Below are 23923 nucleotides of genomic sequence, written 5' to 3' on the forward strand. Positions count from 1 at the left end.
GCTGGGCTCTGACAGTCCTGCATGTTTATCTCAAACCATGTTGTTATGGATGGATGTATATCCCCTCAAAGTTCATATGTTGAAGCCCTAACCCCCCAGAGTAGCTGTATTTGGGGTAAAGAAGTAATGAAGGTGAAATGAGGTTATAATGTGGTATGGTGTCTGTCTTGCTTTCTGTCTCTCTCTTCCTTTGTCTCTCTCTCCACCACACGAGGACACATAGATAAGGTGGCATCTGTAAGCCAACAAGAGAGCCTCGTCGGGAACTGAGTCTGTCCATGCCCTGATCTCAGACTCCCAGCCTCCAGACTGTGAGAAATAAATTTCCATTGTTTAAGCTGCCCAGTCTGGGGTGTTCTGTTACAACAGCCTCAGCTGACTAATACCCACATCTGCATGTTTTAAGATGATAAAGCCTGATGGTAAAATCAGCGGTACTCGGAGAGAAAGGATCATACTGATTGACGAGCGAACACAGAGTGATATTAACTTAATATTGCAATCATACGGAAGATTTTTTTGTTTGGGTTTTTTTTTTTTTTTTTTGGCTATGCTGCACCACACGTGGGATCTTAGTTCCCCGACCAGGGACTGAACCCACGCTCTGCATTGGAAGTGCAGAGTCTTAGCCACTGAACCGCCAGGGAAGTCCTACACTGAAGATATTTTATGAGTTGTATATATTTCTCTTAGAGCATCTATTAAATTCCCCCTGAGCACACCTCACCAAGTCCCATGATTTCTCTGCATCTGTCTCACTCTAGTCACACAGTAAACCTCTTGTGTGTACACACACACACCCATCTCATTACACTCCTGTAAAACTGTCTTTTACAAGGATAGTGCTATGCCTTCTGGAATAGTTTCCAGTAGCATTTTACAAAATGCTCTTCCCTTAATCCAATTTTCTTTGGATTGGATTAAATCCTTGCTTTTTTGCAAGACTAATTTAAATTGTTGGCACGAAAGACCCAGATGTCTCTCTTCGGTAAATGCTGAGCCGGCTTTGCTCACAGTACCGTTAGGAAGCAGGCCACAGCCAGCACTCCATGCTTTTCTGACGTGCCCTACTGGCCACTGGAACATCAAGGGTAGGACTACCTTCACGTATTTCCCAGATGTCTGTTGCATAAACATCCTAACCACACAGGCTTTTCCGTGTCCAGTAACATCAGCACCCCCCTTTCTACGAACTTCCAGGGATGTGTTCCGGGCCGCCAAGCAGCGTGCAGCACAGCTCAGTGGTGATCAACAAGGGCCCCTCCTGGGTGTGGAGGAAAGGGAACCCTCCTGCACTGTTGATGGGAATGTAAATTGATGCAGCCACTGTATAGAGGTTCCTTAAGAAACTAAATAAAGAGCTACCATATGACCCAGCAATCCCACTCCTGGGCATATATCCAGACAAAACTATAATTTGAAAAGATACATGCACCCCTACGTGCACTATTTACAATAGCCAAGACATGGAAGCAACCTAAATGTGCATCAACAGAGGAATGGATAAAGAAGATGTGGTACATATATACAATGGAATACTACTCAGCCATAAAAACGAATGAAATCATGCCATTGGCAGCAACATGGATGGACCTAGAGATGATCATACTAAGTGAAGTATTGATAAGTCCGACAGAGAAAGACAAACATCATATGATATCACTTATATGTGGAATCTAAAAAAGAATGATACAAATGAACTTATTTACAAAACAAATACACTCACAGACACAGAAAACAAACTTATGGTTACAAAAGGGGAAAGGGAGGGGGAGGGATAAATTAGGAGGTTGGGATTAGCAGATACACACTATATATAAAATAGATCATCAACAAGGACCTACTGTATAACACAGGGAACTATATTCAATATTTTGTAATAATAAGGAAAAATAACCTGCAAAAAAAAAAAAAACTGACTCACTTTGCTGGACACCTGAAACTAATGCATTATTGTAAATCAACTATAGTTCAATAAGAAAAAAAGAACTTCTCCCTCTGACATGAGCCATCATCCAGCCTCAAAGGCTTACTGCCTCTGATAACTGGCATCTCATTGTGTCAGAAAAATCCTCTGAGATGCTGGACTTATTCCTAGGATCTGTGGTCCTCCCAGATCTGCATCCCCCGTGCCAAAAGACCATGCAGTCACGACAGGGCAAGGCTGAGATACAATGATGCCCTCGTGGGCACTGGGCCACCCACGCCCATGTCCAGCTGGATTCCGATGAGGGCTTAACACTCACTTTCCCAGGGGCCTTTATGGGCTGATGGTCTGGAAGCTTTGATCTCATTTATCGGTGATGATCAATTTGGGATGAGGAATAAAAGAAGCCACAAGCCAAAGCTTGCCTTTCTTTGCTGGCTGGACCTGGGCCAGAGATGGAAAATATGCACTTTAGAATAAACTGGATTTTTAAAATACTGCTTAATAGCTCTCCTAGACATGCCTCACGATGAGCCAGTGCTTTCCAAACAAATACTTATCCCCAGCGTTTTTACCTGGTGCAGCTGGGTGGTTTTGGCCCAGGTCTGCCCTCGAAGGCCATTGCTTTTATCCTTTCCCACACAGATTAAAAGCAAATCAGATTATGGAAATGGCTGAGCTGCCTTCAGAGTAGTTAGGTTGGGGGGGTTGGCATGTGCGTACGATATGGGAGAAGGGGGTGGTTTGCAGGATCTGTGGAGCTTGAAGACTGCATCAGGATCAGGGCTGGCAGGAACAGAAACCCTCAAACAACAGGGCTCAAAAATGATGGCAACGTGATTCCCTCTCACGTAAAGGTGACCCCGAGGAATGTGGCCAGGGCTGGTGTCAGTCCTCAGAAAGCAGGGTCCTTGCATCTCCCTACTCCTCCACCCCTAGTTATGGCCCCTGTCCTCATGGTGCAGGAGGATGGCTCCCCATTTCAGGGGGCAAGTAGGAAGAAGAGGAGAGGAGGAGAGGAAAGGGCAGGCCGTATCTGTCTTTGAAGGAAGGTTCCTGGCATGTGGTAGGGGGAGTGGGCAGAGAGAGCTTTGCTTTGGGAAGGTCTGTGTGTGAGTGATGGTGTCATTAATTATTAGTTCTGTGACCTTGGGCGAGGCTCAACTTCTGTAACATGATGGTGATGATGATGATGATGATGGTGGTAATGATGGTGGTGGTGATAATGATGGTGGTGATGATGGTGGTGGTGATAATGATGGTGATGATGATGGTGGTGATGATGGTGGTGGTGATAATGATGGTGATGATGATGGTGATGATGGTGATGATGGTGGTGGTGGTGATGCTGATGGTGGTGGTGATGATGATGGTGGTGATGATGGTGGTGGTGATGATGGTGATGATGATGGTGGTGATGATGATGGTGGTGATGATGATGATGGTGGTGATGATGATGGTGATGATGGTGGTGGTGATGACAGTGGTGAAGATTATCTTGATGATGAAATGATGTAGCCTCATCACAGATGAGGCTAAAAGAGACAAATGAGCTAAATTATACAGTCTCTTGAAAATTATAATGTGTTATACACATGACAGTGGTATAGGTGATCCATTTCTGATGAACATCTTTATTTTCTTGAAGGCTCACACTGCAAGACAACCTACTTCAGTTAATTAGAAGGCAACTATTTATAATTTATGTGTGTGTGTGTGTGTGTGTGTGTGTGTGTTTATGCATCAGGAGATAAATATAAATATATACCCACTGCATTTTCTATAAAGACAGACATTCAAAAACACTGCTCAGCATGCAAATCAATGAAGTTAGAACACACCCATACCCCATATACAAAAATAAACTCAAAATGGCTTAAAGACTTAAATATAAGACATGACACCATACAACTCCTAGAAGAGGGCTTCCCTGGTGGCGCAGTGGATAAGAACCCCCCTGCCAATGCAGGGGACACGGGTTCAAGCCCTGGTCCGGGAAGATCCCACATGCTGCGGAGCAGCTAAGCCCGTGCGCCACAACTCCTGAGCCTGCGCTCTAGAGCCCGTGAGCCACAACTACTAAGCCCATGGGCCACAACTACTGAAGCCCATGCGCCTAGAGCCTGTGCTCCACAATAAGAGGAGCCACTGCAATGAGAAGTCCGCACACCGCAACGAAGACCCAATGCAGCCAAAAATAAATAAATAAAAGTAAATTTTAAAAAACTCCTAGAAGAGAATGTACGCAAAACATTCTCTGACATAAATCGCACCAATGTCTTCTTAGGTCAGTCTCCCAAGGCACTAGAAATAAAAGCAAAAATAAACAAATGGGACCTAATCTAACTTACAAGCTTTTGCACAGCAAAGGAAACCATTAACAAAACAAAAAGTCAACCTATGGACTGGGAGAAAATATTTGCAAACGATAGGACTGGCAAGGGCCTAATTTCCAAAATATACAAACAGTGTACACAACTCAACAACAAAAAAACCACAACACAATCGAAAAATGGGCAGAAGACTTAAATAGACATTTCTCCAAAGAAGACATCCAGATGGCCAACAGGCACATGAAAAGATGCTCAGCGTTGCTAATTATTAGAGAAATGCATATCAAAACTGCAATGAGGTACCACCTCACACCAGTCAGAATGGCCATCATCAAAAAGTCTACAAACAATAAATACTGGAGAGGGTGTGGAGAAAAGTGAACCCTCTTATGCTGTTGGTGGGAATGTAAATTGGTACAGCCACTATGGAGAACAGTATGGAGGTTCCTTAAAAACCTAAAAACAGAGCTACCATGTGACCCAGCAATTCCCACTCCTGGGCATATATCCAGAGAAAACTCTAATTCGAAAAGATACATGCACCCCTATGTTCATAGCAGCACTATTTACAATGTCCAAGACATGGAAACAACCCGATCAACAGATGAATGGATAAAGAAGATGTGGTACATATATACAATGGAATATTACTCAGCCGTAAAAAAGAATGAAATAATGCCATTTGCAGCAACATGGATGGACCTAGAGATGATCATACTAAGTGAAGTACGTCATACAGAGAAAGACAAATATCATATGATATCACTTATATGTGGAATCTAAAAAATGATACAAATGAGCTTATTTACAAAACAGAAACAGACCCACAGACATAGAAAACAAAGTTATGGTCACCAATGGGGAAAGGTGGGGAGGGATAAATTAGGAGTTGGGGATTAACACATACATACTATTATATATAAAAAGATAAGCAACAAGGACCTACTATATAACACGGAACTATATTCAATATCTTGTAATAACCTATAATGGAAAAGAATCTGAAAAATGTATACATATGTATAACTGATTCACTTTGCTGTACACCTGAAACTAACACAATATTGTAAATCAACTCTACTCCAATTAAAAAAACACACTACTCAGAAAAGACAAGTTTTATTTTCCCAAACTTGTCTTCACATCACAGACAGACGTGGTGCAGTTTTACACTGTATCCCGATTATTTGATGCATCTGTTCATCACACCTTGGATGGGAAGTACTAATTTCTGTCTCCCTGGTACCTGGGTGAGTGTCTAACGCCTACACCATGCTCCACAAGAGTCTTGCGTTGAATTAAATTCTGCAGTACTGTTAATGAGCCAGATCACGGTGATGGGTATGGGGGAGAGCTGGAGAATGCAAGGCGAGAGAGCGAGAAGAAACAGAACCATCAAGAACAGGGTAGCCTCGGCGAGGAAAAGAGAAGCCCAGATAACCACGCAGATTCCCTCCATCTGTTTACGCCGTTCATCAGCAAGTCCCGAGTGAGCCTGCTTCTCATCACCCCACCTCCATCTCCTGCCTGGTCCAAGACGCTGGACATGTGTCCCCGGACCACTCCAACATCCGGGACCTGCCACCAATCCCTCCTGCGTCACTGTCGTCCACACAGCAGTCAGACTGATCCTGTTTGTACCCAGGTCAGGTTTCGCAACTGACCTTCCCCCAGAGGCAGAGCCTGGGTTGAGGGTTGAATGCAGGGAGGGGCAGGGAGCTCCAGTAGTGGGATGGGGAGGTCACACAAGGAAGGAAAGTAGCCAAGGAGGGGGGAATTATCAGGCCAGCCACACCCAGGTGACTGGAGCGTAATATCATGGTGATGCTCTGAGGAGCTCCATAGAAACACTTTCCTCGGGTGATCCTGGCTGAGGGGTGCGTGAGCCGGGGTATTTATACCCTGTGTTCAGTAGTTACCAGCGGGGCTATGTGCCTTTCCCAGATTTGCAGCTTGTCTCTCCCATGGGCCCCCTGTGTTCCAGCAAGCAGGGTAGGTATCCAACCAAGAGTCAGGGCTTGCATTGGAAGACAGGTCGCTGTTCGTGGAAATGGCAAGGAATTCCCAGCAGTTGCGGGTAGACCACCACCAGCATGGGCTCCATCCGAAAAAAACCTCCAGTGGCTCCCATCTCACTCATGATAAACTCCAAAATCCAAGTAAGATAACAAGACCTGCCCCGTCCCTCTGACCTCAGCCTCCTGCACACACACCTGCTCGAGCTGCATCCCTCCGTGCTGGACCATCGCTGTTCTACCATCCGCACAGTCTGCTCCTGGCTGGGGCACAGCTGTCCTTTCCCTTCCTCACCTCACCCAGGTCTCTGGACAAATGTCACCCCGCATAGAAGCCCTCTCCGGCCACAATGCTGCAAGGGCTCCTCTGGTCACTCTGTCCTCTCCCCGCTCTACCTCAGAACACTCCCGACCATGTTGTAAAAAAACACATTGTGCGTTTCATCTACTTGCATCTCCGTTCACTGTCTGCTTCTCCCCCCGGGAGGGACATTGAGCAGGGGCTTGACCTGGCTTGTTCACTGGAGCCAGAATGGTGACCAGCACAGAGAACCCCTTAGTAGATAAATACTTGTTGAATTAATACATGAGAGAGGGTGAACCAAGGAAGGAGGAAGAGAAGGTCTGTGGGACCTCAGGACTTACGAGGTTGATTCTGCCATGCACCATCTTTGATTTGGAGGCAGGTGGGTTTAGACCCTTTGTTCCTGGAACCGTGCTCACCAGGTGATCACAGAAGAGGATTTTGGAGTCTTTCAGGTAAACAGGAGAAGCTCTGCCTCTGGTCAGTGGAGGGACCTTGACTTGATTACTTAATCTCTCTAAGCTTAAGTTCCTTAACCTGTTAAATGGGAGCTACATCATCCCTTTTTCAACAGAGCATAGTAAGCATTTAGTGGAGCCACTGGTACTCAGTGGGCATGTAATCCACACTGGTTTTTCACTCTGTTATCGCCCTCCATTTGCTGCTCATGAGGGTGACTTAGGAGGGGGCTGGGGGAGTACTTTTCTCATGTTGCTTTTGCCAACTACAAGTGGGCACTTGCCATCTACCTCTACGAGGATTAAATCAAGAGCCGCTGCAGCTGCTGACTTTCAACACCCCCGGAAAGCAGTTCAGGGTGGAGATCAGGAATGAGGAACTCTATGCTCTGGGAAAAACTGGCGGGACAGGTCTTCAGATAGATATTTTCAGGAGATGATTTTATGAGCCCAATGCCTGCATCTCCTCGTATCCAGAAAAGCACTAAAATCCTTCCTGGTGACATCTGCTCCGCGTGACTAGCAATAACCTGCACGAGACGAGCAGAAACCTTCTGCAAAAGTATGTGCTTGATTGCAGGTACCCCCCAACCCCTGCCTTCACCAAAATCACATATATACTGACCCCCCCTCCTACCTCTTTGGAGCAGTTCTCAGAGCTGTCTGAAATGCTGTCTCTCCCAGGCTATAGTCCTCATTTTGCCCCAAATAAAACTTAACTCACAACTCTCACGTTGTGCTTTTTTTTTTTTTCAAGTCGACACTTTCTAAGAGGAATGTTGGCGATTGGGCGTGGAGCGCAGAAAGCAAGCAGGGTTTGTGCCCGCTGCAGGGGATGAGGGCTTCTCTCCTTGCTTTGTGCGCTGAATATCATGCAGCCAACTTTTGGGCGTGGGTCCAGCCGGATCCAGGCAAGGACCCCTCCCTTTCCTTAGCTTCTTAGTGGTTAACACATAAGGCGTCGGGTAGCTCTGGAGCCATCAGAAATCACAGCACAGTTTCCCATCAACTGTGAGGTTCCAGCGTGGCTTTCACGAGTGGCGGCTTGCAAACCACACCAGAAACGCTTCCAAAGCAAACCTGTGCGAACACACCCCCAGGCCTCCTGCTGAAAGTAGTTCCCAGTAAACACGGAGAAATCTGTACCCCGACTTTTCTCCTATTTCTCAGCACAAGCATTTTAATCACCAAGTTACAGTCTATCAGGTATAGTCTATACGAGCTATGCTTGTATTTACGTGATATTTCCCTCTGCTGAGATATTTACGTTGGGCATTTGTTTTCCTGGGGCTGCTGTAATAAAATACCCCAAACCGGTGGCTTAACGCAACAGGAATTTATTCTATGTCAGTTTTGGAGACAGCTTTGGAGTCATATGTATTTATTCCCTCTCAATTTTGGAAATCATATATATATATATATATTTATATATTTTATATAAATATAATTAAATATATTAAATATACAGACTTATAAATATGTATATACACATGGTACCCATAAAATGGTAGCCCATATAAGTTAATTGTATTAATAGCTAATATAATTTAATTTTCACATGCATGACTACGGACTCTAGAGGAATAGAATTTGGGGTTAATTTTAGGGTTTTTCAAGTCAGCAGTGCCAGGTATATGGGCTCAGAGCTCTAGGGGTTGGCCATGGCCTGGTCCACATAAACCAAGACAGATTTCCACACAGCCCACCAAATTCTGATTTCATTGTTTTTCCTTCCTTGAATTTGGTCATGGTCCTTTGCCGTCAGCTGTCAACTGAAAAAAGTGCACAACCTAAAAGGTGAGAATTATGTTTTATTTAATGACCTTACTGAGGACTTAAGCCCGGGATACAGCCTCTCAGGTAGCTCTGGGGGACTGTTCCAAAGAGGTCAGGGAGCAGCCAGGGTACATAGGGGGTTTTGCAACAAAAATCAGCTAGTCCGAATATCAGAAGATTATTCAAGAAACCAGACATCTCAAGAGAATGAATGTAGCACTTTTCTATGTATGGGAAGATGCAAGAGTCTGGGCTCACTGAAATCATTCCTCTTATGTGCACCTTAACTCTCAAGGGCCAGGATCCTGTTTTTTCTCCATCCTGAATCCCCTCAGGGGGCACCACTGGGGGCGGCTGCAGTGGCTGAGGGCTTGATGGCCTCAACGTCCTTTGTTTACTGATATGGCAGGTGACATATTTTCGTCCACACAGCCATGCCTTCTGTTTCTCTTTTCCATGCATCCTCTTCAAGACCAATGCATTGAAATAATTCTGCAAAGGCAGGAGTGGAAGACACACTGTAGCCCTTTGGTTGGTTGTCAACGAGGCACATGAATGCAGTGGAGGGCGTAGCTGGGTGTTATGAGTGGTTTTGTGTGCCTGGACTTTTGACAGCGGGCAGGAGTCTGTTTACTTAAGTTGTGTCTCCATCCTGGCTGCCTGGCGCATTGCCTCTTCATGCCACACCACGAGAGCATTTTAATCGGGGCAAATACTTTGGTCGAAGCCTTGGGAACGTGCACACGCTGGCCATAATGTGATCTCGTGTGCTGAATGAGCTTCTCGCCTGATTACACGAAGCTAACGCCCCAGAGGACACCCTGGGTGGCCACAACTTTCCAGCGCACCTGACCTCTAAGAGGTTGGGCAACACCTTACTTAGAGGATACACATGGACTTACAGAAGCTCAGGTGAAGACACTGCATAGAGACCAGAAATCAAGAAACTTGTTTGTGCCTAGTTCAGCATTGTCTGGGGTTTTCGGAGGATGAAGGTCTATCCGCTGATGCTCCAAGTGTGGTCCATACACCAGCACCATCAGCCTTACCTGGGAGCTTCTTAGAAATGCAGAAATCTCAGCCCCGCCCCAGACCTGCTCGGTCAGAATCGGATTTTCACAAGACACCCCCCCCCCCCCCGCCCAGGGAATCATGGACACAGTAAAGTTTGAGAAGCCTGAAGTAGTCTCTGAAATCTTTTGCCTCATTTCTGCAAAAATAATCCGTGGAGAAAAAATATGTTTTGCCACAAAATGCACCAGGGTGCGCCATCATGTTTTTCAGACTTTATGAGGAAGGTTGTACATGGGTCCATTAGGATACAGAACAGGTGGTGATGTCTGTACCTTTAAGCAACTATAAAATGCCAAGTAAATGAGGCAGAAACATGTGGGAATTTTACCAAATCAGGCATTTGGCTTGGCAAGGAATATTGTTAATGAGGCATAGCCCTGTCGAGTGAGGAAGCACAGCAATGAAGTGTGTGTCTGAGAGGTTCGGGCTCTTGCCCCCTAGGTAAGTCTTCGGTCATTTTGTCATGGCTCTCTCTCTTCCTGAATGGGGAGGAGGTACGTGATGGCTCATTTTATGGGTCAATGTGGCTGAGCCACGGTACCTGGATCTGTGGTCAGACATGATTCTGGATGTTTCTGTGAGAGTGTTTTTTTGGTATGAGATTAACTTTTAAATCGGTGCACTTTGAGTAAAGCAGGTTGCCCTCCCTAGTGTGGGTGGGCCTCATCTAATCAGGTGAAGGCCTCAAAAGAATAAAGACTGGATCTTCCCTGAGCAAAAAGGAATTCTGCCAGCAGACAGTCTCTGGGCTTCGGCTGCAACATCAGCTCTTTCCTGGGGTCTTCAGCCTGCTGGTCTACCCTGGAGATTTTAGACTTGCCAGTCCCCATGAGCCAATTCCTTAAAATAAATCTCTCTCTCTCTTTCTGTAGATAGATAGATAGATATAGGTATAGGTATAGATATAGATAGAGGATTGATAGGTGGATAGATAATAGATACAGAGAGATAGAGGTACAGATATAGATATAAATGGATAGATGATTGATAGATACCAGAGTAGATAGATTTATAGATACACAGATGTAGATGAAAGGTGGGTGGATAGACAGATGGATAATAGATAGATGATGGATAGATAGGTAGATAGATAATAGAGACAGATTAGATAGATGATAAATGAGTAGATAGGTAGATAAATGATGGATAGATGGATAGATAGATGATTGATGAATGGATAAATAGATGATACATGAATAGATGACAGATAGATGATAGATAGATAGGTAGATAGACAGATGATAGATAGTTAGATCCTACTGATTCTGTTTCCTTGCAGAACCCTGACAAATACAACACCTGAGTCCACTGCGGGCTGGTATTAGGCAGGACACCTGAAGGGGTGACAGATGACCCAACTGTAAGGATTCCAGCCTGAGTATCTCCCAGGTGCAGCCAGAAACTTGACAATTGTCACTTGATAGGTTAAGACTAAAGGACTTAAATGGCTTAACATGGATAATCAGCCACTTGGTGATAGAATCCCTGCCTTTTGCCCAAATTTCGTCTCTCTCTTCTCCCAGCTATTCCCCGTCTATGATCCACACTCCCCACCCCCAGACCCTTCCCTGCATCTGCCCTGAACCAGCCTGAACTTCTTCAGGTTCTTAAGAGAATAACCGGTCTTCCTGTCTGGACCCTCTACTGCCCTCCACCTCGTGGCTGGCTACTTCCTACTCCCCTTCAGGTGTTAGCTTAGCTGTCTCTGGAGAGCCTTTTCTGACCCCTGCATGCAGAGGACTGTATCTGTAAACATCTGGACTGTTATTTCAAACTTAAAAATCCATTTACTGATAATTCACTTTTCCAAAATTTTAAAGCAAACATCAAAAATGAGAACAAAATAAATCCACCCAGGATTCACCAGCCCTTACAGGATAGGGGAAAAAAAAGCCCTAAATAGAATGCCTTCCAATGTTTTTCCTTATTCTTAATGTCTGAGCTGTTGCACTTTTCCAGGGTTCCATCTTTCTCACTGATTAGAGGAGAAAGGAAACTGTGGAAGACCCGTGAGGGTTAATTTCGTGTTTCAACTTGACTAGTCATGGGGCACCCGGATATTTGGTTAAACATCATTCTGCGTGTGTGATACCAAAAGGCCCATTTCTCCCATCCCAGTGGTCTGTGGGCAGGGCTCCAGGGTAAAGAAAAAGACATTACATTGGAAATGGCTCCAAATGCAAGAATCTGGCCCTTTGGGGGGCATGTGATAATTAATCACCATCTTCTTAATGTCCCGCTTTTGCTACATTGGAACGAAAAAGAATAAGCTTTCTGACCTCACCTGTCTGGGGAAAGTTGTGTATGATAAATATTTCAAAATACACTGAGACAGGTTGTCCAATGAGTAGATGTAAAATATACTTTTACTAAATGTACTTTAATAGTTATGCTTTTAATGAAGTATAACAGACAAAGTATATTAATGCATGTGTGTATGTCTGTATAAGTTGTGTGTGTGTGGTAGAGGGATGGATGTTTATATACGTATGTGTGTGTGTTATACACACAGAAACGCACCTGCAACTAACGATTCCACATGTCATGTAAGTGCATAAATCCAAGCCCAATAGTCACTGAGATGTTCTTGGCATTAAAAGGGCTCAGATGTGGTCATGTTACCGAATACATCATGCAGCTGGTGTGGACTTTTGTTTTTCCATCTGAAAATGGAGGTCCCCAAAGTCCTTTCACGGTCAGACCACCTGTCATCCTGGTGGAAACCAGAGAGAGGATCTAAGTCATAAGTGACCTGTATCAGGAAGATGCAAACTCCCTCAGGAGCCGGTCCTGCAGGACTCACAGTGCTGGGTAGAGCAAACAAGACGAGACCAGGCTCACCTTGCAGAGAGCACACAGGGGAGGGGGTGCGAGGTCTGCGACCAGGCTGCTTTCAAACACCTGGTACTGAATTGTGATGCAGACGGGTCTCCCATGAGGTTACCAAACGAGCTCAGCTCCCACAGATGCTGTAACATCCTCAGGCTGCAAAGCTCCCTGGGGCTCCCTGGCTGCGGTCACTATGGTCACGAGAGCTGTCCAGGGGTGAAGGAGGAATTGCAAAGCTGCACTGAGAGCCCATCTAGATGACAGCCCACTCCTAATGAGGAACGGCTTTCTCGTGGGGTCTCTCTGCCTCTCGAGAAGGAGAGGAATGGCATTTGGTGGCAAGATGCCGTCGGTTTAACCATTTTCTCAATGGTTTGTCACAATCCTTGGATTCAAACATCTCTTTCATAGCAAACAAAAACTGTAGACTTTTCTCCTGGAGCATCCAAATATGGACACGTGTGCGTCATCCATAATCTTGAAGGTGCGTGTCTTTGGAGGTGATTTCTTGCCCCGTTTCTCCCCGGACGTGATGGCCCTCAGCAGTGGAGAATTCTTTGAAGACAGGAAGCATGCCTCCTTTTGTGTTGTTTTGGGTTTTTATTTTTATTTTTTAGAAAGTGTGTTTTAATTCCTTATGTCTCCTAAGCAGGGCCAAGCACAGGAGATGCAGGGCTGAGACTGTGCCTGGTACCAGCTGTGCGAGCTTGGGCAGGTCACTCCGCCTCTCAGAGGCCGGGACGGGTCACATAAAGGCACGGCGAGGGTCCACTGAGTTCAGCCGGTGAGAACTCCTATAGCTGCACCCGACCCCCGGCACAGCTTACACGCGGGACTGTTGTTAGTGATGACGGTGTGGAGACTACTGCACGACCACAATGAGTACTGCAACTAGTGCTAGTGTAACTACTACAACTGTAGCATTTACTACTACAACTGTAGCATTTATCACTATGACAACTACTACTACCATTACTGCTGCTACGATTGTGACTACTGCTACAGTGACTGCAGCAGTTAGTACCGGTGTAATTACTACTACAACCATGAGGTTTACTACTACAAATTTACTTTTACAACTACTACCCCTGCTGCTGCTACAAATGTTACTACCACTATAATGGCTATAGCAATTTGTACCACTACAACTGCTACTATTATTATTCTTACAAGTACAGCAATTCCGATGACTACAACAATGCCTGCTACTACTGTAGTAGATACTACTCTCACAGCTACTATAATTTTCGCTACTGCTACACCTACTGCTGTTACAATTAGTACTGCTACAACTCTTACTGTCACAACTCTTATTACTACAACTACAACACTTGCTACTGCTATAAAAGGTACCGCTCCTACAACCACCACTACAACTATTACATTTACTGCTACAGTTACAACAATTACTACAACTACTATGATTACAAACGCTACTATATTTATTACCAATGCTATAACTATTACAGAAATTAGTACTGGTATAATTACTACTACAACTCTCAGGGTTACTATCACAACTGTAACACTTACTACTACTATTACTACTACCACTGCTGCTACAATTGTGACTATCGCAACAATGACTACAGCAATTAGTGCTACTACAACTGCTACTATTATTATTACAAGCACAGCAATTCTGATGACGACTACTACTACAATTATTGCTATGGCTACAGCTACTGCTATGACAGCAAATGGTACTACTAGGACTACTACAGCTACTACTGTTACTATCACAACTACTACAATTATTGCTACAGCTACAATGACTGCTACAACTATTAGTATCACAACTCCTATTACTACCACAACTACAACAGTTGCTAGTGCTACAAAAACTACTATTATTACAACCACTACTACAATTATTACTACTGCTCCAACTACAATGATTACAATTAGTACTACTACAACCATCACTACAACTATTATGTCTATGACTACAATTTTAACAATTACTACAATACTACTACTATTACAAACACTACTATAATTATTACTAGTGCTACAATGATAATTATTGCAACAATTAGTAGTACTACAATTACTACTACAACTATTACATTTACTACTACAATTATAACAATTACCAGTACCACTATTACTACTATTACAATTGTTACTGTGGCTACAACTACAATTACTACAACAACTAGTTCTATGACAATGATTACTACTAGACCTAGTGCTATTACTACTGCTAAACTGCTTCTATAATTATTTCTCCTCCTCCTCCTCCTACAACTATAGGTACTACTTCAAATACTACTACTACAACTATTTTTACAAGTATCGCAGCTACAACTTCTGTAACAACTATCAATACTACTATTACTAGCATTGCTACTACAATGACTACAATTATTGCTGCTACAACAATTATTGCCCCTATTGTTACTACTGCTACCACAATTATTGCTACTACAACTATTGCCACTCTTGTTACTACTGCTAGGCTAACGACTACTACAAGTATTGGTACTATTAATACAACAACTATTGCCGCTATTGTTACTACTGCTACTACGACTACTACTCCTATTCCAATCATTGCTACAACAACAACTACTACTGCTATTATTACTACTACTGTTAAAGAAAAAGCAGAGCAGGACAGAAAAAGTGGTAAAAACAGACTTCATTCAGGACTAGTGCAATAGGGCAAAGAGAGCTCAGTATAGAGCCAGACTCAACTGCAAAGGCAGCGTGGGCAAGTGGGGCTTTATAGCCATGGAGCAGGTGAGGGTCAGTGGATGGAAAACTACTAACAGGAAAATTAGGGGTGAGGGGATTCTGGCTAAACCGACCTCACAGGATTCCTGCTGAAGGCAGGGCAGGGTGACCAGACATCACCTGGGGGCGGGGCGTGGAGGGTGAGGAACCTGATCAGATATTGAGATGAGCAGATATGAAGTTGACCAGACATGGAGATGACCAGATATGAAGGGTGTGGGTTCTGGTTAAACCGACTAAGCATGGCTCTTGCTAAAATTGGGCAATGCAGAAATGTCCACAAAAGTCCAAACATCAGACCTCACTGAAGAATTTAGGGGAGCCTGAGAGAGTCTGGTTGAGGAGACAATTTTTGTCACTACAACGACTACTAATATAGCTTCTGCTATTAAGAGGAGCTCCTACTGCTTCTCGGTGGAAGACCCTCAAGTCAGATACCAGGGAGGTGAGAACCTTGGCTGCTACACAGCGTTCTGTGACCGCTTCCCTGGGCACGTCCCGGCAGAACCCAGATGACTCTCCACCAGGGGTTCTGGGTATTTCTTCCCTAGAAGGAATTTCTGCCCTCCATCTCTAAAATTCTAGACCTTAGGGGTTTTCCAATAGATGGCGACCACGTTTGGGAATTAACCATTGGCCCCAACACTTAAATACAAGTCATTTCCTTTTCCTGCGCCTGATACTGTCTGAATTAGCATCCAGACTCTTCCACGTTTACAAACTCTGTGACCTTGACGCTGACTCAAGCATTGTGCCTCAATTTTCTCATTTATAAATATCGGCCAGAAGACTGTCTTCCTTCAAGGGCTGTAGTGAAGATGCTGCAAGTTAAGACATGCCCTGTGCCCTGAGCAGGGCTTAAATCCTAGATATCGTGGTCGAGTATTTGATTGTATTCTGTTCTCATTTTGTGCCTGACTCTCACGTACAATTCATGTGCAGCAAAGGCTCCATGGATTGGCTGAACTGCTCTTGACCCAGCTATGACTCAGACCCAAATGGGCCTCAGGTGGCCCTGCCGTATGGTACCCTCCCTCCTGGTTCTGAGTCCCAGTTGGACCCGAGAAAGTATGTCATAGGGAAATCCTAAGTTGAATCTCTGTCTCGGAAGACCCACTGCAGAGGATGGTCACCATGATTAATATGGCAGGGGATTACCTATCTCATCCCCTCAACACCTGTAGGTCAAGGTCAGTGTTAAGAATCATATTTTCCACTAAGCAGCTCATGAATACACACACCGTTTACTGACACACACAAGGGTACTCACCAGGGACTGAGTCAACGATTCTACAGATGGCACGGGAGTTCGTCTCTGTGGATTTGGACCATCCCACTTCCATTTTCTGCGTATTCAATAGGGTCTTCCATAAAGTCAAGGGACTCTCCTGAGTTTCTGAAATGATGAAAAGGATAAAACATTTCAGTAGATTCATGGATGCCTGGTTCTTAAAATATCCTGTCTTAGATAGATCTCCTTCCTATACAATTGTAATTTTTTCTTTGTAGCACATGCCAGTTGAGGATTTTAGCAAATACTTTAATTCTCAGAAAGGTTTTCAATTCCAAATTTTCATGTGGGAAGACTTCTCCCCCTCTTTAAGGAACACTAATCTACAGAGGAAGGGATCAAACACATTACAATCAACTCATTTTGATTTTGTCCCTCAGAGAAGACTATGCAAATTATTTAGTCATCGTCAGAAAATCCTATTAAAGATATTTTATCCCTGTTCCATGGCTTGATAGATTTGAAGACAAGGATGACTTGGCTGTGCCCTGATTTTTTTTTTTTTTTTTTTTTGTGTGTGTGTGTGTTCAAAACCCTTTAATTTCCTTAAGGGAATTTTACTATAGAATTTCAGGCTAAAGACAGAAGCCAACAGTACCTATACAGAAATTGTATTCTAAGTCAGGAGTTTTTTTTGTTTGTTTTGTTTTTGTTTTGTTTTTGAGTTCATGGATTTAATTTTTAAAGAAAAGTTTGTCAAAATCCAACCTTTGTTAAATACACATGTAAAACTAACTTGATTTTGTGCCCTGATTTTTGAAAAACTTTTGAAAATCATTATCTGTTTTGCTTTCTGGTTTTTGATGTCTTTTTTAAGTGTGGATCAAGAATCACCGCCTCTTTACACTTTCTAACCGCTCTGGAGGCAAATAATTTGCATAACACAAAAAATGTTCGATTCAGGGGATAAATCTATTTGGCTGCAGGATTCATTCGTTTACTTAGAAAGTGGTTTCCTCTCCACCACCTGAGTCTGCAGCACCGCACGGTTACCGAGTAGAATATAGTTAATTGTATTAACGGTATTGAAAATTAACACTACTTTGGGAGCGATAGATAATTCTATAATGGTTTCACTGTGGAATTTTTTTTTTTTTTTTTTTTTTATGGCTGTGTTAGGTCTTCATTTCTGTGCGAGGGCTTTCTCTAGTTGTGGCAAGCGGGGGCCACTCTTCATCGCGGTGCGTGGGCCTCTCACTATTGCGGCCTCTCTTGTTGCGGAGCACAGGCTCCAGACGTGCAGGCTCAGTAATTGCGGCTCACGGGCCCAGCTGCTCCATGGCATGTGGGATCCTCCCAGACCAGGGCTCGAACCCGTGTCCCCTGCATTGGCAGGCAGACTCTCAACCACTGTGCCACCAGGGAAGCCCTCACTGTGGAATTTTTAATAATGATTTTCTTCCCCTCATCAGTGCTTGGAGGTCCAATAACATTGTGTCATTTCTTGTGGCTGAGATGAAATGAAGCCAAACCAGTATTGGCTCTTCTGTTATTTTTATCTTTCCATGAGCACTTGTAGAGTATTCTTTATCTTGTTTGACAACGCTACCAGAACATGTCTAGAATTGGTTTTCTTTCAAATTTTCACCGAGAAGTCAGTATGTAGTCATTTTTCTATTTCTCTGGCTTAAAACATTTACCTTCTATCATTTCTATAATTAGTGCGTCTGGTCCGTCTATCCCATATTCCTTTGTAGGAAATCCTTTTTCACAGATTGGCTTTGGCGATTCTTCTTAACGTCTCAAAATTGATTTTTTTTTTTCCCCTTAAGCATTTTAAACTTTCCTCTGCATGCTGGGAAGATATTTTTCCTCGTCAGTTTTCTACTTCACCCAAATTTGACTTCTCACAGTGCAAAGTGCTTGCATCAGTAGTTTAAAGTACTCAGCAATCATGTTTTTCTATTGTGTGCAGACCATTCTATCTCAGTTTGTTTATTTCTCAGGATCAAATATTCCAATTTCCTCTGAATCTCATAAATCTTTTCAATCTCATTTTTTTACTAAAATCTTTTCTTTTTTTTTTATTGAAGTATACTTGATTTACAATGTTGTGTTAGTTTCAGGTGTACAGCAAAGTGATTCAGTTATACAAACATATTTATCTCTGCTTTTTCAGATTCTTTTCCCTTATAGGTTATTACAAGACATTGAACATAATTCCCTGTGCTATACAGTAGGACCTTGTTTATTTTATATATAGTAGTGTGTATCTAATCCCAAACTACTAATTTATCCCTCCCCTGCTTTTTCCTTCTTTTTCAATTACTCTGGTTTGTATTTTAGTTGGTTTTATACGTAGCAATATGTCCAGCTAAACTCCTTCTGTGATTCTGGTACAGGAGTGCCACCAGCTCCTGTTTTTTTTTAGACATGACATTGATTTCTCCCTCTTTGAACCCCTATTAGTCATTTTAATTGGAGTTTGGACATGTAGGAGGAAGTCACAGTCTTGATAAGATTCTGCTCTGTGGGTCAGCCTTGGGGGATGGGCAGCTCCTCAGGGGAGGAGAAGGTGGAAGACATCCTGAGGGGAGGAGATTCTGCTTGTAGGGATGGGAGGCAGGTGAGAACGGTCATCTCCTCTCTCATCCACCTAACACAGTTTGCTTATTTGTGAGGCAGGTCCTGGGAGGCGTGGACAGCCTCCCATTGGAAACTCTTCCTGCTCCCAGGGAACATCTATTGCACTAGGAGGGATAAACAGTGAACAGAAAAAAGAAATGAAGAACTAAAGAATCTGATATGGGGACTTCCCTGGTGGCACAGTGGTTAAGAATCCGCCTGCCAATGCAGGGGACATGGGTTCGAGCCCTGGTTCGAGAAGATCCCATATGACGCAGAGCAACTAAGCCCGTGTGCCACAACTACTGAGCCTGCGTTCTAGAGCCTGCAAGCTACAACTACTGAGCCCACGTGCCACAACTACTGAAGCCCGCGCACCTAAAGCCTGTGCTCCGCAACGAGAGGAGCCACCGCAATGAGAAGCCCATGCACCGCAACGAAGAAACGAAGAGTAGCCCCCTCTCGACACAACTAGAGAAAGCCCGCGCACAGCAATGAAGACCCAACACAACCAAAAAATAAATAAATAAAATTAAATTTAAAAAATTAAGAATCTGATATGTGTCTTGAGGAAGTAAACAGATGGTGGGAGAGGTCCCTGTGAATGGAAAAATCAAAGAAAGTCTCTCTGAGCGGGTGACATTCATCTTGAAGCCCAAGAAAGAATGAACACCCAGGAAAGGAGCATAGGAGACCATTGAGGACCAGTGGGTTAAAGAACAGAAAGAAGCTTGCTGTGCCTGAAGTGAGTAGGGCAGGCGAGAGAGTGGGGTGAGATGGAGAGACTGAGGCCCCAGAAGATCACACTGGGTCTTGTAGGATACGGTGGGGAGATGGAGAGTTTAGAGTCTGTGGCATGGACGTGAGGCTGTGCAGTTGGAGGTGAGGCTGTGAAGCTGAAGACGCAGCTGCCTGGAGTATGAGCTGGAGGATGGTAACAAAAGGTAGGATGCTTAGGAGACTAAGGCTGTGGTCCAGGTTCATCATGTGCCTGGGTCTGGGCTGCTGGCTGCCGTGATAGGGATAATTGGACATGTCTGTCATGGATAGAATTAGCAAAGCCTAAAAATGTATTAAATATGGGGAAGGAGGAAGAATCAAGCTTCCGTGTTGGTTTGAGCAACTGAATGGATGCTGTTTACAAGGATGAGTTGTATGGACTAAATTGTGTCCCTCACCGAAAATTCCTGTGTTGAAGCCCTGCCCCCCAGTGGGATGGTGTTAGGAGGTGGGTGTTTGGGAGGTGATTAGAGGTAGATGAGGTCTTGAGGGTGGAGCCCCCATGATGGGATTACTGACGTTATTAAGAAGAGAAAGAGACCAGATCTCTCTCTCCACCATGTGAGGACACAGCAAGAAGGATGCCATGTGTAAGCCAGGAAGAGAGCCTCGCCAGGAACTGAATCTGCCCACACCATGATCTTGGACATCTAGCTTCCAGAACTGTGAGAAAATAAATTACTTTTGTTTAAGCTACCCACTCTCTGGCATCTTGAGCTAAGACATTGAGGTGTGGTGGACTTTTGTTGGTTTTGCCTTATCCAGAGGCAGTGCAGCTGCCTTTCTTTTGGTGAGCGACCCTATTTCTCTCTGTGAAGGGTTCTTCCACCATTAATAATATTAGTCATGGATGACTTATAGTTGATGACTCAAGTCTTCTGAGAATCTTTTGGTCAGAAAATGGGATTGGGACCATCCGTCCCACTTAAGTGTGTCTAAATCTATTAAAATAATCACACTGATGTGTTGGTGACCATTGGTGCCTGATGTTTCCCTTATATCCAGAAAACAGGAAGGGACAAGGGCCAATCACAGATGTGATCGGACAGGGAGATGATTTGTCAACAGAAGACCCCACCATATGGGAAGGTGGGAGACTTGTTGAAGGTGTCTAGTTGCCGTCTGGGTTCATCTTGGGAGCCACCTGCATCTGAATTGTCATATTTGACTGTCAAAGAGTCAACTACCAGGATCCACCTGGGAGGTCATATCATCCCTTACCCAAAAGAGTGAAGCTTGCTTTGTGGACAGAAGGTGTTGTAAAATTTCCCCAATATTCCTCTACTGTGAAATATTCCTGCCCCGAGACAGACTAATGATCTCAGTGGGGCTTAACCCTGAATCATTTTCTCCATTTCTGCATATACTATGCAGGTGAAATAATTATCCTTCCACACTCACATGCCATCTTGTTATATCAACTACACACACTCATACGTGCTGCATGATTCAGGCAGATTCACAAGATAAGCGTATTAGATGTTTCACCTACCGACTATTGGGTTGAAATCCCCTTGAGTGGAGTAGATCATACTTGATATTTTAACTAGTTGTTAAAGTCTGTATTTTCACTGGAAGGTCGAGCTTCTCTTCCAACTTCGTTCTTGTGGGCAGAATTCGCCTTCTTTTTAGATGTGGTACATATATACAATGGAATATTACTCAGCCATAAAAAGAATGAAATAATGCCACTTGCAGCAACATGGATGGACCTAGAGATGATCAGACTAGGTGAAGTAAGCCAGACAAAGACAAATACCATATGATATTGCTTCTATGTGGAATCCTAAAAAAAAAAAAAAAAGATACAAATGAACTTATGTACAAAACAGAAATAAACCCACAGACATAGAAAACAAACTTATGGTTACCAAAGGGGAATGGGTGGGGGAGGGATAAATTAGGAGTTTGGGATTAACAGCTACACACTACTGTATGTAAAATAGATAACCAACAAGAACCTACTGTATAGCACAGGGAACTCCACTCAATATTCTGTAATAACCCAAATGGGAAAAGAATCTGAAAAAGAATAGATACATATATATGTTTAACTGAATCACTTTGCTGTACACCTGAAACTAATGCAACATTGTAAATCAACTGTACTTCAATTAAGAAGATAAAAAAATATGAACAACAACAACAAACAATTAAAAAAAAAAAAAAGAATTCCTTTACTTTTAAAGGGCTTCTCTGATTAGGTCAGGCCCACCCAGGATAATCTCCTTCTGATGAACTCAAGTTAACCCATAGCTACACTGTCACAGGAGTGACACCTATGGTGCTCACAAGTCCTGCTCACACTGCAGGGGAGGAGATTACACAGGGTGTGTGCACTAGGGAACAGAAGTCTTGAGGCCACCTTGGAATCCTGCTTACCACTGCCCCTTCCTACCCAGCCTGGGCCTCTGGGGTCCCAGCGTGTCTCCCCGTGAACACACCTGAGATCTGACAGGTGCCTCATCAGATTTCTGGGGCACGTCCAGATCCACTCACAGAGACACCCTCCCTGGTCTATAAAGGGGTTCCATGAGCTCAAGGCAGAGGCAAGGTTGCACAAAACAATCTCATTTTCATGAAATTGGATTTCTCTACTTTTTAAAAGGCACATGTAAGTCTTTCCCCCCCCCCCCAAGAGTAGGAGTTCTCAAAATACCCCTTACAACACAACACAAGTTTGTGTTAAGTTTAAACAAGCACACCCACTCCATGTCTCCCTCCCCCCCATCTGGGCTCAAGAATTCTTCCTCTTCCTCTCGAGCCCTGATCATCTGCCCAGTCTGGCCCCTTTCCCCACAACACACTCTTTGAATTATGAGGCCCTTTATCCTCAATTCTCCCGAGATGAAAAAGTGACAATCAATTCATTTGGCCACTTGACACATGGAAATCCTCATTTACCCATCACAGCTTTGCAAACTCTATATGGCTGAGTGTAAGGTGGCCTTGCTGCCTTCTCCCCACCCGCTGGGCAGCCTCACAGAAGCTGAGATAGAGCATGGGGTCAATTCAAGCCTGCCTTTTCTAGGAGAGACTGAGCTTCTACTTTCCAGGGACTAACCAGTAAATTCCAAAGAGCCTTGTGCAGTTCTATTGGGCTTCCCTGATTATCTCACACCAGTCAGAATGGCCGGCATCAAAAAGTCTACAAACAATAAATGCTGGAGAGGGTGTGGAGAAAAGGGAACCCTCCTACACTGTTGGTGTGGATGTAAATTGGTGCAGCCACTATGGAGAACAGGATGGAGGTTCTTTAAAAAACTAAAAATAGAGCTACCATATGATCCAGCAATCCCACTCCTGGGCATATATACAGAAAAAACCATAATTCTAAAGGATGCATCCACTCCTATGTTCATAGCAGCACTATTTACAATATCTAAGACATGGAAGCAACCTAAGTGTCCAAGGACACAGGAATGGATAAAGAAGATGTGGTATATTCCAGGAATGCAAGGATTCTTCAATATATGCAAATCAATCAACGTGATACACCATATTAACAAATTGAAGGAGAAAAACCATATGATCATCTCAATAGATGCAGAGAAAGCTTTTGACAAAATTCAACACCCATTTATGATAAAAGCCCTGCAGAAAGTAGGCATAGAGGGAACTTTCCTCAACATAATAAAGGCCATATATGACAAACCCACAGCCAACATTGTCCTCAATGGTGAAAAACTGAAACCATTTCCACTAAGATCAGGAATAAGACAAGGTTGCCCACTCTCACCACTATTATTCAACATAGATTTGGAAGTGTTAGCCACAGCAATCAGAGAAGAAAAAGAAATAAAAGGAATCCAAATCGGAAAAGAAGAAGTAA

General features: G+C 43.8%; 1 protein-coding gene across 9 annotated transcripts in view; it reads right to left on the reverse strand.

Moving 5' to 3' along the window:
- The window catches only part of DHRSX (dehydrogenase/reductase X-linked), a 326570-nt gene that overhangs the window by 12028 nt on the left and 290619 nt on the right, over positions 1–23923 (reverse strand). For 8 of the 9 annotated variants that reach the window (XR_011072230.1, XR_011072227.1, XR_011072228.1 and 5 more), the window contains exons 10-12: positions 22057–22113; positions 21584–21877; positions 16726–16851 (exon numbers count right to left, since the gene is read on the reverse strand). The gene's annotated coding sequence lies outside the window, so the exon portion shown is untranslated. The remainder of the gene's footprint in view (positions 1–16725; positions 16852–21583; positions 21878–22056; positions 22114–23923) is intronic. The other variant, XR_011072229.1, reaches the window with a different exon arrangement.

Source organism: Eschrichtius robustus, chromosome X (genome assembly GCF_028021215.1).
Source record: "Eschrichtius robustus isolate mEscRob2 chromosome X, mEscRob2.pri, whole genome shotgun sequence".
NCBI lineage: Eukaryota > Metazoa > Chordata > Mammalia > Artiodactyla > Eschrichtiidae > Eschrichtius > Eschrichtius robustus.